We start from the raw sequence: 16,444 nt of genomic DNA, 5'->3' as shown, positions 1-16,444 counted from the left end.
GTCCTCAATCCAGACCCCAGGGTCTGTGGTCCCGTCGTACGCCTCTATGTTCACTGGTTTGAATCCTTCGGGAAATTCGTGGTCGAGCACCTCATCGGTGAAACATAGGGGGTGTGCGGCACCCCTGTATTTGGATGTATCATGGTGTTCGAACGGTTGTAGTATTCGGTTTTGATTTTGTGCCAGAGCGCGCTTCCTAGATCCATAGATGGTTCTGGTCATACTGGATTTTTGGCGCAAGTCCTCATGTAGATCATGTGTTGACTTATGTGCGGCCTTGTTAGCTGCTCTATCGCGGCCACAAGGTGGTTGATCCGGCCGGTTGGCCGTTTTATTTTTCAGCTATGTGGGCTCTGCGGCCTCATCGTCGAATTCAAGTAATAGCTTGCGCTTTGGATAGCTCTTTGTGTGGTAACTTCCACCATACTTTCCTTCGTTGTCAAGCACTTTGTTCCACCTGCTATTGAGAGTATTTTGTGCGGCCTTAAGCCTTTGCTTCTGCTTCTTTAGATTCCTCACTGTGGCAATAAGCCTTCTGCAGAGGTTCTCTTGTTCCAAGTGCGTTTTCGGGATGATGTGTGCATCTTCGTCCAGAATGTTTTCCTCCCTAGAGGGGGGTTGATGAGGTTTATCCTCGGCATCGCCGTGTTCGGACATCAGATCCGTACTATGTTCGCCGTTTGCAGTTTCATCGTGCTCTGCCGCTGGGTCAATGTGGTCGTCGTTTCCTTTGGAGTCAACTGGAGTGTTATTTTCTCTTGCGCTATTATCGCTGTTTTTGCCGAGGCAGGATTTTGAGCGGCGCCTATGCCGACGCTTTGCTTGCTTCTCGAGGGACCTATTCTTCGCTGCATCCTGCCATTCTTCGTCATTGTTTTCTTTGGGCGTATCCACCATGTATATGTCATGTGGTGAAGTGGCTGTCCAGCGCCCTGTGGGCACTGGTTCCTGTTCCTCTCCTGCATCGTCGTCCATGCCGTCGATGTCTTCGAGTCGAAATCGAGCATGTCGGTTAAATCATCGACAGAGGATACTAAGTGGGTAGTGGGCAGCGAATTTCTTTGTCGTCCGCATCCCATTCTAGCCGGACATAATTCGGCCAAGGATCTCCTGACAAGGAGAGAGACCTTAACGAATTTAGCACGTCGCCGAAAGGTGAGTGCTGAAAGATATCCGCGGAGGAGAACTCCATGATCGGTGCCCAATCGGATTTGATAGGCACGGACGCAGGCGGCTTGGAGTCCGTGGCCGGAGACGAATCCAGTGGTTCGGCAACACGGCTCTCATAAGGGGTGAAGTCAGTATCCGGCTCCATCGCCACTGAGAGTGCGACCTCCATGGCGGGGTCTATCCACCCGTCCTCGGATGGCGCAATTTGCTCCGAATTGAGGGCCGGAGTAGTTGTAGGTGTGATCTCCCAAACACTGTCCGACGGCTGAGTTACGTCATGCTCGTCGTGATTGTGCGGCACACCTGACATGGGCTCGAATCCGTCGAAGATCAAGTCTCCACGGATGTCGGCAGTGTAGTTTAAGTTTCCGAACCTGACCTGATGGCCAGGGGCGTAGCTCTCGATCTGCTCCAGATGGCCAAGCGAGTTGGCCCGCAGTGCGAAGCTGCCAAATATGAAGATCTGCCCAGGGAGGAAAACCTCACCCTGGACCGCATCGTTACCGATGATCGAAGGAGCCATCAAGCCTTATGGTGACGGCATAGTGGAACTCTCAATGAAAGCACCAATGTCGGTGTCAAAACCGGCGGATCTCGGGTAGGGGGTCCTGAACTGTGCGTCTAAGGCGGATGATAACAGGAAGCGGGGGACACAATGTTTACCCAGGTTCGGGCCCTCTCGACGGAGGTAATACCCTACTTCCTGCTTGATTGATCTTGATGATATGAGTATTACAAGAGTTGATCTACCACGAGATCGTAGAGGCTAAACCCTAGAAGCTAGCCTATGGTATGATTGTATGTCGTCCTATGGACTAAACCCTCCAGTTTATATAGACACCGGAGGGGGCTAGGGTTACACAGAGTCGGTTACAAGGGAGGAGATCTACATATCCGTATTGCCAAGCTTGCCTTCCACGCCAAGGAAAGTCCCATCCGGACACGGGACGAAGTCTTCAATCTTGTATCTTCATAGTCCAACAGTCCGGCCAAAGGATATAGTCCGGCTATCCGGAGACCCCTTAATCCATGACTCCCTCAGCCGTTAGGGGGTTAACGGTGCTCTTTGCCGTCCGCTGACAGACGGCAAAGAGCCTAGCTAGGAAGCACTGGGAAGCTGCCACGTGTCCAGATATGCCGTCTGCCAGCAGATGGCATAGAAGTTTGAATCTTTGCCATCTGCCGGCAGACGGCATAGCTGGTCACTTTGCCGTCTGCCAGCGGACGGCAAAATGACCAAATAAGCAGCCAGTGTTCCCAGTTTGCACAGGTGACTGCCACGTGTCCTCTTTGTCGTCTGCTAGCGGACGACATATCTCTTTGTCGTCTGCTAGCGGACAGCAAAGAGGCTATATATCCCCTGTTTTTATTTAAATCCCATTAATTAGACATGGTTTCAAACACAGATAGACATGCATACATATCCAACATATCCAACAGCATGTCCAACAACATATTTCATCAAATCCAACAACATAGGTCAACAAAGTCCAACATATCCATATATACATAACCAGAAACAAGTTTCCAACAGCATATCCAAACAAGTTTTCATAAACAACAAGGAAGCACCAGAAGAATAGTACACTCCATGAATCCAAGCTTCCTCATGTAAAGCAAATCTATAAATTGGGAAAGATGAAAGTTAGAAGAAGAAGAAGAAGAAGAAGAAGAAGAAGAAGAAGAAAAAGAAGAAGGCTAGTTATAAGAAGAAGAAGATTTTTTTCCTTCTCTTTCTTTTTCTCCTCTCCTCTTCTTTATCTTCTTCTTCTTCTAACTAAGGTAGGTAAAAATGTCATTTTATTGCTAAGCTAGGTAAAAATTCTAAGTGTAGGTCATTTTAGAGCTAAGCTAGGTAAATAGGTCATTTTGGAGCTTAGTAAGGTTATTATGTCATTTTCGAGGAAAATAAGCTAAGTCTATATCATTTTGGAGCTAACAAAGATTATCATGCCATTTTTTACCTAAGTATGCTAAGTATGTCATAAATGAACTGAATAAGCTAATTATAGCTCATTTTTATCTAACTTAGGTAATTATGCCATTTATGAGGAAAATAAGCTAAGTATCCATTTGTAAAGCAAAACACTAGAGAAAACTTACCCTAATCACAACAAATGTGATGAAGATCGCAACTAAGGTAACAATTGATCCAACGGCATAATGATACCAAGCCTCATTATCAATGACATATTTTCTAATCTTCTTAAGCTTCAGGCGCATTGCATCCATCTTCAAGCGCATTGCATTCATCTTCATCTTGTGATCATCGATGACATCGGCAACATACAACTCCAATGTCATCTTCTCTTCTGCAATTCTTTTAATTTTTTCTTTCAAATACTCATTTTCTTTTTCAACTAAATTTAACTTCTTGAAAAGAGGGTCCGTTTCAAATTCCGGTTCACATACCTCCTAGATTAAAATATCTCTATGTCAAATTGATGGCCATAATTGTCATAAATGTGAAATGCAACAAATAGTTATGAAAGAGAATTTACCACATACGAATCATAAAGCGGGCGAGGGCCGACCGGGACGGACATCAAGACCATGGCACTATGTATAAGAAACAATCATACAAAGTAAGAAAATTATAAATACCAACTATATAAATCATACAATCATACAAATAACTATATAAATCAAGTACAACGTAAAAATTTGAATACCTAATAATCATTATCGGTAATGACATGCTCATCATCATCATTAACAGAAGCATCATCATCATCACTATCGGTGATGACGTGCTCATCATCATCATTAATAAATGCATCATCATGTGGAAGGCCACCTTTACGTAATCGTTCAAGCATTGACAGGTCATCTGCAGCAGTAACTTCTTCTTCTTCCGGCTCTTCTTGTTCTGGCTCAGGGGTGAACTCGGATTCACTATCGTTGTCTACTTCAATGTTCTGGGGTGGAGTAGAGCGGTTCTTGAAATGTTTTTTGGAAAGGCATGTTTCTTGGAAGAATTCTCCTTCGTCATATGTGTCTTGGTTAATGTGAGGTTCATAATCCTTTTCATTGGGGGAGGTGGTCTAACACGTGGCGGCACTTCATAAACAACGCCCCAACCACTGAGATTTGGATCACTTTGACAGGTCCATGGTAGATAGAAAACATGGGTTGCCCGTTGAACCATAATATAGACATCGGGAACATCCAAATGGGTGCTTTGTTTGATTTCGACTAGCCCTATATGTTCATGAGTCCTTCTAGTCTCCCTCGACTGGAACCAATAACATCTGAAGACTACGACATTTGGTGGGTTTTCACCATAGAATTCAAGTTCATAAATTGCTTCAACTCTTCCATAATACTCGATACCTCATTCGTCGATAGCAGAGACACAACAATTTGTAGACTTTCGGTCGGCCATAGATAGCTCTTTGCCATAGGTACGAAAGCGATACCCGTTGATGTCGTATTTGTCAAATGAACGGACCTTATAGTCAAAACCATTAACTACTTGTCTCAATTCGGCATCCATAATCTCTGAATTAGCCTACAAGTTTAATACGAAAGGATTGTTGCATTAGTCGCAAATTAGCCAAAGAAATGAAAGGGTCAAATGGAAATTACCGTTTTTTTAACCAAGAGATGAAACCGGGATATTCAGCTCCTTGTTTTGCCAGAAGCTCATACTCTTCGACAGAATCCTTTTGGATCACCGCTCCATACGAGAATATGGCAACGTATCGACTGCATCAAATATCTAGGAATAAGAGAAGTTCAAAGGAATTAGAAGTTGTGAAACAATGTATTGAGATCTTACTCGATGTATGGCCGCACTTCTGTTAGGTTGTTGAAGAGATACAACGAAATGGTCCGCCATTCTTCAACATCCAACCTTACTGGTTTCCAACCACTGGCTGGTGCGAGATTCCCTTTGAATAGGCTGAGGTTGGATTGACCCTTTTGAGGTTCGTCAGCATTGTACCGAGGCTTCGGATTATGCAAATGATGTTTTTTGGCTTCATAGTGTGCTATCACGAAGTTTGCCGCCTCCTCAGTGATGAATGCCTCCGCCATCGATGCTTCTATTCTACGTTTATTTTTACATTTTGCTTGAAGCGTCTTCTACATCCTCGCAATTGAGTAGCACCAACGATTTTGCACGGGCCCCCCCAATCGTGCCTCGGTCGGGAGATGCAAAATCAAGTGTTGCATTGGATTAAAGAAGCTCGGCGGAAAGATCATCTTTAACTTGCAGATCAACTCCGGCGCCAACTATTCCATTTCTTATACAAGGCCAGGCGATAGTTCTTTCGCACAAAGAACACAGAAGAAATAGCTTAGCTCTGCCAGTACTAGCCATTCATCCTCAGGGATGAAGCCACGCAACATCACCGGCATTATCTGCTCAATCCATATGTGCCAATCATGACTTTTTAGACCAAATATTTTCAATTTTTGAAGACTCGCTCGCCTCTTTAGATTTGCTACATACCCATCGGGGAACATCAACTGCATTTTCACCCACAAAATAATTTCCTTCATAGCTGGCCTTCCAAGATTGAACCATGCCTTCCGCTTCGCCCAGTTCCCCTTTCCTTTCGGTTCTTTCATGTTTTGTAACAGTCTATCACATAGCTACTCTTGAACGACTCTATCCTTAGTATTATCCTTTGATTTCCCCTCTATACCGAATAATGTACCAAAAATGGCTTCGATGATATTCTTTTCAGTGTGCATCACGTCGATGTTGTGTGGGCAAAGGAGGTCTTTGAAGTAAGGCAGATCCCAGAAGCATGTCTTGTGAGTCCAAGCGTGTTCCTTATTATACCCCTTGAAATACCTTGGACGCTCTGGATCTGGCACGAGAGTGTTTAACTGATCTAGGGTCTGTTGGCCTGTCAACGCAGGTGGTGCAGAGTGTTTGACAACTCTACCTTTGATGAAGTTCTTCTTGTCTTTCCTGAACTTATGGCCAGGATGTAGAAACGGTTTATGCAAGTCGAAGCAACTATACTTGCGCCCTGCCGTCAGCCAACGAAACTCAAGATCTCCCTTGCATGTGGGGCACGGGAACATTCCATGCACACACCAGCCAACGAATAGCGCATATGCCGGCAAGTCATGCGTCGAGTACATGTACCAGGCACGCATTATGAAGTTCTCTTTGCTAAAGGCGTCGTATGTCTTGAACCCATTATCCCAAGCTTCTTGCAATTCGTCCTTAAGCGGCTGCATGTACACATTCATATTCTTCCCCGGATAGTTGGGCCCTGGAATTATCAACGTTAGGAAAATGTTATTTCTTTGCATAATCTGCCCGGGGGGGGGGGGGAGATTGAGTGGAATGACAAACACGGGCCAACAACTGTATGTGGTTGCCATATGACCAAGCACACTGAACCCATCTGTGCTGACGGCGACTCGAGGATGCCTTGGATCTGCCGTTTTTCCTTATGTAATGCATCGAAGTGCTTCCACGCTTCACCATCCGATGTGTGCACCATCATCACATTCCCATCTGCATCTAGTTTGGTTCTTTTGCCCGTTTTGTGCCATGTCATCTGTCTGGCCATCTCTTCGACCATGAAAAGACGTTGAAGTCTTGGCACGATTGGCATATACCGAAGAACATTAACGGGAATTTTGGTCTGCGTCTTCTCACCCATACTGTTGTCTACCATAACATACCTAGAAGAATTGAAAATGGGACAATAGTTCAACTCCTCATACTGAAGCCTAAATAAGACACGTCCTTTCTCACAGGCATGTATCTTCTCATAGGGCATCTTAAGAGCACGGAGGATTTTGTCTGATTGGTATAGGTTTGGAGGTAGCACATGGCCTTTGGGTAGAAATCGTCCGAATATTGTCATCATCGTGCCGTAGCATTCTCTGCCCAAGTTGAATTGAGCCTTCAGAGCCATTATTTGTGAGATGGCATCCAACTGACAAACCTCCGTGTGCTCGTGGAGAGGATGTTTTGAGGACTCCAACATTTCAGTAAAGGCCTTTGCAGATTCCTCCATCTCCTCGTCCGAGTCCCAAGCATCGTCAAAGTCTTGCACCATGTCTGCGGTCCCGGTACCATGCTCATTGGTGCGACGACGAACCACCTCGGCTCTGGCACGTTGGGCAGACTCACCATGTAATGTCCAGACCGTGTAACCAGGCGTAAAACCAAACTTCTGCAAGTCTTTACTCATTTCAAGCTCGTCCCTCTTTTTATAGTTGTCGCAACGGGCACAGGGGCACCAGCTTAATTCCTGGCCATTTGCAAATGCGGCTCTAACAAACCCCTTAGTTTTTGTTAACCATTCCTCGGTCCAAACTTTCTGACTAGTGTAACTAGTGTACATCCATGCGCGATCACTCATATTGACTTCCTACTGGACACACAAGAAATATATACATAATTAAGCAAACCATGCATATCCATCAATTAATGGAGTTTGTCAGTTTTATTACGTCCATTCAACCTACACACTGATAGGTAAAGATAGGTCCTAATCCCACCCGAGTATGTGTAGATTGGGTTCGTTTTCCCATGCTCTGCTCCAGATCCGACGCAAAATTTTGGCAACACCTCCCCGCTATTCTCCTGATACACGTCTCGGCAATAAGCATAGAGGATGTGTACCCGAAGAACAGCAGGGAGGCACTGCCAAAATTTTGCATCGGATCCGGAGCAGAGCATATGGGAAAACGAGCCCAATCTACACATACTCGGGTTGTCCATGGATAACATTGGACAATTCGAAAGAATCATGATTATAAATACGCAAATGCATGCATATTTATAGATGTAACCCTTTCGAATGGGAGACGCATAGTGGTTACGCATACTGATGATTGACACCTATAGCTAGCAAGTTTCATCGGCACGAAGATCAGAACAGAGCAAATGAAGGGGGGAGGAGGAGATGCCATTTGTGATCACCAACAAATGCAGGGGCAGAGCTCGTCGAACACCAGACCCTCGCAGCGACGAAATAACTGCACATTTTAAATCGAAAGATGAATAACATAGCAATTTTGTTTCTTCCGTCGACCTAACTAAAATTTTACAACGGGATGAGTGGGTTAGGGGCTCCTTGGCGTCGATGGAACCCTAAATAGCAAGTATCATCGGTGCGAGATACATGTGGCGCTCGGTGTTGAACACTAGATCCACATCCCACAAGTTAAGCCGGCGCCCGGCGTCCCGCAACAATAGTTTCGGTGGCCGATGACGGTCGAACACCTTGGCGAATTTGTCTGGCAGCCTCTGCGATGAGGATTAAAGCCAAGTTTTGAAATTTCAAACAACCAAACCGACTTGAGTTAGTTTGGGTGTTTCAAGTTTCAACACTTGCGTTTTAATCATCATCGCAGAGGCTGCCAGACAAATTCGCAATGGTGTTCGACCACCATCGACGCCGAGAACAATTTCTTTGGGACGTCGGACGTCGGCGTCACTTGTGGGACATGGATGTAGTATTCGACACCGACGGCCACATGTATCTCACACCAACGATACTTTCTATTTAGGGTTCCATCGACACCGAGGAACCCCTAACCCGCTCGTCCCCGGGCGTCCTCTTTTTTCCTTTCCTTCTTCTCTTCTTTTTCTTTTTCTTCTTCTTCTTCTTCTTCTTCTTCTTCTTCTTCTTCTTCTTCTTCTTTCTTCTTCTCCCTCCTCCTCTTCCTCCCTCCTCCTCTTCCTCCCTCCTCCTCTTCCTCCCTCCTCCTCTTCCTCCCTCCTCCTCCTCCTCCTACTCCTCTTCTTCTTCTAAACTACAACTAAAACTAATCTAAACTAAAATAAAATAAAGTGAAAATAAAACTAAACTAAAACTAAAACTAAAATGAAAACTAAAACAGAAACTAAACTAAAAGAAACTAAACTAAAAAAATGGGGGAAGAACAAACCTGCAGGGGATCGCCGGTGGAGGGCGAGGTCGGCCGGTGGGGCGGGGCGGTGCAGGGCCGCGGGGAGGGGTCCGGCACCGGGGCGGCCCGGCGCAGGCCTCACCGGTGACGGGGTGCAGCGGGGCGACGGGGCACAGCGGGGCGACGGGGCGCGGGGACTGGGTCCGGGGGGCGGGGCTGGCGGGCGGCGGTGGCAGAGCAACGGGGGAGGAGAGAGGCGGGCGCGCAGGAGGGAGACATAGAAAGAGAGAGAGAGGGGGGAGACGGCTCGGCCCGTTAAGTGGGACTTCTTTGCCGTCTGCTAGCAGACGGCAAAGAGGGCGGCCATTTAGGGCTGGCCCACGTCTCCTCTTTGCCGTCCGTCGGCGGATGGCAAAGAACCTGACCTAGCCACGCCCCTTTGCCGTCTGCCTTCTAGCTCTTTGCCGTTAGCTGGCTGACGGCAAAGAAGCAGCAGACGGCAAATAGACTTTTTTCCATCCGCACTTTCTTTGCCGTCCGCTTTGTGGAAGCGGACGGCAAAGAGGCTCTTTGTCGTCAGCTGGCAAACGGCAAAGAGGTGGTAGATGGCAAATTGCCAGATTCCAGTAGTGGTAGAAGTTATTCCAACTAGTAGTGTTGATCGTAACACCTCTATTAAGATGCTTAAAGAGGTTATTTTTTCAAGGTTTGGAGTCCCTAGATATTTAATGACTGATGGTGGTTCACATTTTATTCATGGTGCCTTTCATAAAATGCTTGCTAAGTATGATGTTAATCATAGAATTGCATCTTCATATCACCCACAGTCTAGTGGTCAAGTAGAACTGAGTAATAGAGAGATCAAATTAATTTTGCAAAAGACTGTTAATAGATCTAGAAAGAATTGGTCCTAGAAACTTGATGATGCATTATGGGCCTATAGAACTGCATATAAAAATCCTATGGGTATGTCTCCATATAAAATGGTTTATGGAAAAGCATGTCACTTGCCTCTCGAACTAGAACATAAGGCATATTGGGCCATTAAAGAGCTCAATTATGACTTCAAACTTGTCGGTGAGAAGAGACTATTTGACATTAGCTCACTTGATGAGTGGAGAACCCAGGCCTATGAGAATGCCAAACTATTTAAAGAAAAAGTTAAAAGATGGCATGACAATAGGATACAAAAGCGTGAGTTTAATGAAGGTGATTATGTTTTGCTATACAACTCTCGTTTAAGACTTTTTGCAGGAAAACTCCTCTCTAAATGGGAAGGTCCTTGCGTTATTGAGGAGGTCTATCGTTGCGGTGCTATAAAAATCAACAACTTCGAAGGCACAAATCCGAAGGTGGTGAACGGTCAAAGAATCAAACATTATATCTCAGGTAATCCCATAAATGCTAAAACTAATGTTATTGAAACCGTAACCCCGGAGGAATACATAAGGGACACTTTCCAGAACGTATCAGACTCCAGAAAGGAATAGGTATGTGGTACGGTAAGTAAATCGACTCCAAAACAGTTCTAATAGCAATTTTTCTCCGTTTTGGAATATTTAAGAAAATAGGAAAATAAGAAGTAGTCCGAGGCTAACTTTGACCAAATGTTAGAGTAATAATATATGACATGCAACTTACACAAAGCATACGGTCAAATTCGTATGTGAAAGGAATTTCCAATGATATAATTTTCACATTATACATCTCATGTACTATTAATCTTGTCAATAGTCAAATTGGAAACCATCTCAAGTACAAATCTAGGAGTACGTACGAATCTAACAATATTGAGTGGGCATTGTTGAATGACATGAGGCATCCACGAGGGTGGAGGGCGCGCCCCCCTACCTCGTGGGCACCTCGTGTGCCCTCCGGACTCCGTTTTCTTGCACAACACTTCTTTTGGTCGGTAAAAATTCATTATATAATCTCCTGAAGGTTTTGACCATCGTACCACGCAAATATCCTCTGTTTTTCGTTTTGAGTTGTTTCTACCGCAGATTAGAGCAAGATGTCTTCTCAAGAGTCAGTCGGGGAGAGTCGGGTGTCTCACCCGACACCGGGACCAGGAGCAAACAGTGGTGCTGACCACTTTGGGCCATCAACGGAGGAAGAGATGGAGGCCGACTTGAAAAGGATAGAAGAGGATCAAGAAGTTACTTCTCGTTTCCGAGCCGGATTCACGATGGGGGAACTACAGAGCTCAACTATTCCAAACTCGGTCATCCCTTCCAATGTTAGATTTCTTTCTTATGAAAATATGAAAAAGAGTGTTACTTGTTCTCCCGCAGCTATGCAACATCCATGGGTGAAAGGAGCTTTAGCCATCACGGGAAAGCTCCGTAAGGAAATAATGGACCTCAAACAGCAAGTCAATAAGCTCGAGGAAGAGAATCGTGTCCTGAGTGGCATCATCGCCAAGAATATCACATCACCACCTCCAAAGAAAGAGACATAAACACATGGGTATGGGCACTCCCCTTGGCAACTGCCAATCTTGGGGGAGGTGCCCCGGTATCGTATCACCATCACACTTCTATCTTTTACCGTTTTTCTTAGTTTGATCCGTTTGGTTATATCTTGATCTAGTAGAATAAAGTTTAGTATGATCTAGTTTTGAGTTTTGCTTTATGATCCTTCTATGTAATTGAGTCTGTGAGCTATATATAATAAATATTAGTTTTGAGTCAAGGGCTTGGTTATCTTGGTATGATCTTGAAAAAAAGAGAAAGAATAAAAAGAAATAAAGATATCATATTTATCTTATGGAGAGTAATGACTTCACATATAAAGAGTATGATGAATAAAAGTTGTTGAGAGTTGACAAACATAGTTTTAGTCATCGTTGCAATTAATAGGAAGCAATAAAGAAATAGAGGTTTTCACATATAAATATACTATCTTGGACATCTTTTATGATTGTGAGCACTCATTAAAATATGACATGATAAAAGGTTGACGTTGGACAAGGAAGACAACGTAATGGGTTATGTTTTCTTACATCCAAAATAAATTGTATTGTCATGGATCATCCAACATGTTGAGCTTGCCTTTCCCGCTCATGCTAGCCAAATTCTTTGCACCAAGTAGAGATACTACTTGTGTTTCCAAATATCCTTAAACCCAGTTTTGCCATGAGAGTCCATCATATATGCCTATGGATTGAGTAAGATCCTTCAAGTAAGTTGTCATTGTTGCAAGCAATAAAAATTGCTCTCTAAATATGTATGATATATTAGTGTGGAGAAAATAAGCTTTATATGATCTTGTGATGTGGAAGAAATAAAAGCGACGGACTGCATAATAAAGGTCCATATCACAAGTGGCAATATAAAGTGACGTTCTTTTACATTAAGATTTCGTGCATCCAATCATAAAAACACATGACAACCTCTGCTTCCCTCTGCGAAGGGCCTATCTTTTATTTTTTTGTCTTATACCTTATACAAGAGTCATGGTGATCTCCACCTTTCGTTTTTACATTTTATCCTTTGGCAAGCACTGTGTGTTGGAAAGATCCTGATATATATATAGCTAATTGGATGTGGGTTTTCATAAACTATTATTATTGACATTACCCTTGAGGTAAAAGGTTGGGAGGCAAAACTATAAGCCCATATCTTTCTCTGTGTCCGATTAAAGCTTCATACCCATAAGTATTGTATGAGTGTTAGCAATTGTGAAAGAATAAATGATAGTTGAGTATGTGGACTTGCTGAAAAGCTCTTATATTGACTCTTTCCGATGTTATGATAAATTGCAATTGCTTCAATGACTGAGATTATAGTTTGTTAGTTTTCAATGAAGTTTCTGATTCATACTTCTCATTGTGAATATATTGTTACTTTAGCATAAGAAATCATATGACAATATATATATGTTGTTGTTCTATGAATGATCATGATGCCCTCATGTCTGTATTTTATTTTATCGACACCTCTATCTCTAAACATGTGGACATATTTTTCGATATCGGCTTCCGCTTGAGGACAAGCAAGGTCTAAGCTTGGGGGAGTTGATACGTCCATTTTGCATCATGCTTTTATATCGATATTTATTGCATTATGGGCTATTATTACACAATATGTCACAATAATTATGCCTTTTCTCTCTTATTTTGCAAGGTTTACATGAAGAGGGAGAATGCCGGCAGCTGGAATTCTGGGCTGGAAAAGGAGCATATTTTAGAGACCTATTCTGCACAACTCCAAAAGTCCTGAAACTCCACGGAAGTCAGTTTTGGAATATATAAAAATATTGGGTGAAGAAAGCACCAGAGGGGGCCACCCACCATCCATGAGGGTGGGGGCGCGCCCTACCCCCTTGGGTGCGTCCCCCTGTCTCATGGGCCCCTTGGCAGGCCTCCGGTGCCCATATTTTGCTATATGAAGTCTTTCGCCCTGGAAAAAATAAGGAGGAAGCTTTTGGGAGGAAGCGCCGCCGTCTCGAGGTGGAACCTCGCAAAAGCAATCTAGGGCTCCGGCGAAGCTGTTCTGCCGAGCAATCATCCCTCCGGGAGGGGGAAATCATCACCATCGTCATCACCATCAATCCTCTCATTGGGAGGGGGTCAATCTCCATCAACATCTTCACCAGCACCATCTCTTACCAAACCCTAGTTCATCTCTTGTCTCTGATCTTTGTCTCAAAACCATAGATTGGTACCTGTGGGTTGCTAGTAGCGTTGATTACTCCTTGTAGTTGATGCTAGTTGGTTTATTCGGTGAAAGATCATATGTTCAGATCCTTTATGCATATTAATACCCTCTGATTATGAACATGAATATGATTTGTGAGTAGTTACATTTGTTCCTGAGGACATGGGAGAAGTCTTGCTATAAGTAGTCATGTGAATTTGGCATTCGTTCGATATTTTGATGAGATGTATGTTGTCTTTCCTCTAGTGGTGTTATGTGAACGTCGACTACATGACACTTCACCGTTTGGACCTAGGGGAAGGCATTGGGAAGTAATAAGTAGATGATGGGTTGCTAGAGTGATAGAAGCTTAAACCCTAGTTTATGAGTTGCTTCGTAAGGGGCTGATTTGGATCCATATGTTTCATGCTATGGTTAGGTTTACCTTAATACTTCTTTTGTAGTTGCGGATGCTTGCAAGAGGGGTTAATCATAAGTGGGATTCTTGTACAAGGAAGGGCAGTACCCAAGCACCGGTCCACCCACATATCAAATTATCAAAGTAACGAACGTGAATCATATGAGCATGATGAAAACTAGCTTGACGATAATCCCCGCGTGTCCTCGGGAGCGCTTTCCTTTATATAAGAGTTTGTCCAGGCTTGTCCTTTGCTACAAAAAGGATTGGGCCACCTTGCTGCACCTTGTTTACATTTTTTTACTTATTACCCATTACGAATTACCTTATCACAAAACTATCTGTTACCGATAATTTCAGTGCTTGCAGAGAATACCTTACTGAAAACTGCTTGACATTTCCTTCTGCTCCTCATTGGGTTCGACACTCTTACTTATCAAAAGGACTACGATAGATCCCTATACTTGTAGGTCATCACTAATCCGTAAAGCATGGCACACTGAACTATCGAGTATTCATCAACTTTGCTCTGCCAGACCTTCATAACATCTGGAGTTGCTCCTGCAGCGGGCTTTGCACCTAGCGGTGCTTCCAGGACATAATTCTTCTGTGCAGCAATGAGGACAATCCTCAAGTTACGGACCCAGTCCGTGTAATTGCTACCATCATCTTTCTACTTAGCTTTCTCTAGGAACGCATTAAACTTCAAAGGAACGGTAGCACGGGCCATTGATATGCAACAACATAGACATGCAAAATACTATCAGGTACTAAGTTCATGATAAATTAAAGTTCAATTAATCATATTACTTTAAGAACTCCCACTTAGATAGACATCCCTCTAGTCATCTAAATGATCACGTGATCCATATCAACTAAACCATGTCTGATCATCACGTGAGATGGAGTAGTTTTCAATGGTGAACATCACTATGTTGATCATATCTACTATATGATTCACGTTCGACCTTTCGGTCTTAGTGTTCCGAGGCCATATCTGCATATGCTAGGCTCGTCAAGTTTAACCCTGAGTATTCTGCGTGTGCAAAACTGGCTTGCACCCGTTGTATGTGAACGTAGAGCTTATCACACCCGATCATCACGTGGTGTCTCGGCAAGACGAACTGTAGCAACGGTGCATACTCAGGGAGAACACTTATACCTTCAAATTTAGTGAGAGATCATCTTATAATGCTACCGCCATACTAAGCAAAATAAGATGCGTAAAGGATAAACATCACATGCAATCAAAATAAGTGATATGATATGGCCATCATCATCTTGTGCCTTTGATCTCCATCTCCAAAGCACCATCATGATCACCATTGTCACCGGCTTGACACCTTGATCTCCATCGTAGCATTGTTGTCGTCTCGCAAACTATTGCTTATACGACTATTGCTACCGTTTAGTGATAAAGTAAAGCAATTACATGGCAATTGCATTTCATACAATAAAGCAACAACCATATGGCTCCTGCCAGTTGCCAATAACTGTTACAAAACATGATCATCTCATACAACAATTTATATATCATCACGTCTTGACCATATCACTGTTGGAAATATACCCTAGAGGCAATAATAAAATGGTTATTATTATATTTCCTTGTTCATGATAATTGTCTATTGTTCATTCTATAATTGTGTTATCCGGAAATCATAATACATGTGTGAATACATAGACCACAACATGTCCCTAGTGAGCCTCTAGTTGACTAGCTCGTTGATCAATAGATGGTTACGGTTTCCTGACCATGGACATTGGATGTCATTGATAACGGGATCACATCATTAGGAGAATGATGTGATGGACAAGACCCAATCCTAAGCATAACACAAGATCATGTAGTTCGTCTGCTAAAGCTTTTCTAATGTCAAGTATCTTTTCCTTAGACCATGAGATTGTGCAACTCCCGGATACCGTAGGAACGCTTTGGGTGTGCCAAACGTCACAACGTAACTGGGTGGCTATAAAGGTGCACTATGGGTATCTCTGAAAATATCTGTTGGGTTGGCACAAATCAAGACTGGGATTTGTCACTCCGTATGACGGAGAGGTATCTCTGGGCCCACTCGGTAAGACATCATCGTAATGAGCTCAATGTGACTAAGGGGTTGGTCACGGGATGATGTGTTACAGAACGAGTAAAGAGACTTGCCATAACGAGATTGAACAAGGTATCGGTATACCAACGATCGTATCTCGGGCAAGTGCTATACCGGTAGACAAAGGGAATTGTATACCAGATTGATTGAATCCTTGACATCGTGGTTCATCTGATGAGATCATCATGGAACATGTGGGATCCAACATGGGTATGCAGATCCCGTTGTTGGTTATTGGATGGAGAGATGCCTCGGTCATGTCTGCATGATTCCCG

Source organism: Triticum urartu, chromosome 4A (genome assembly GCF_056163025.1).
Source record: "Triticum urartu cultivar PI428250 chromosome 4A, HENAU_Tu73, whole genome shotgun sequence".
NCBI lineage: Eukaryota > Viridiplantae > Streptophyta > Magnoliopsida > Poales > Poaceae > Triticum > Triticum urartu.
Note: the sequence above shows the minus strand (reverse complement) of the source record.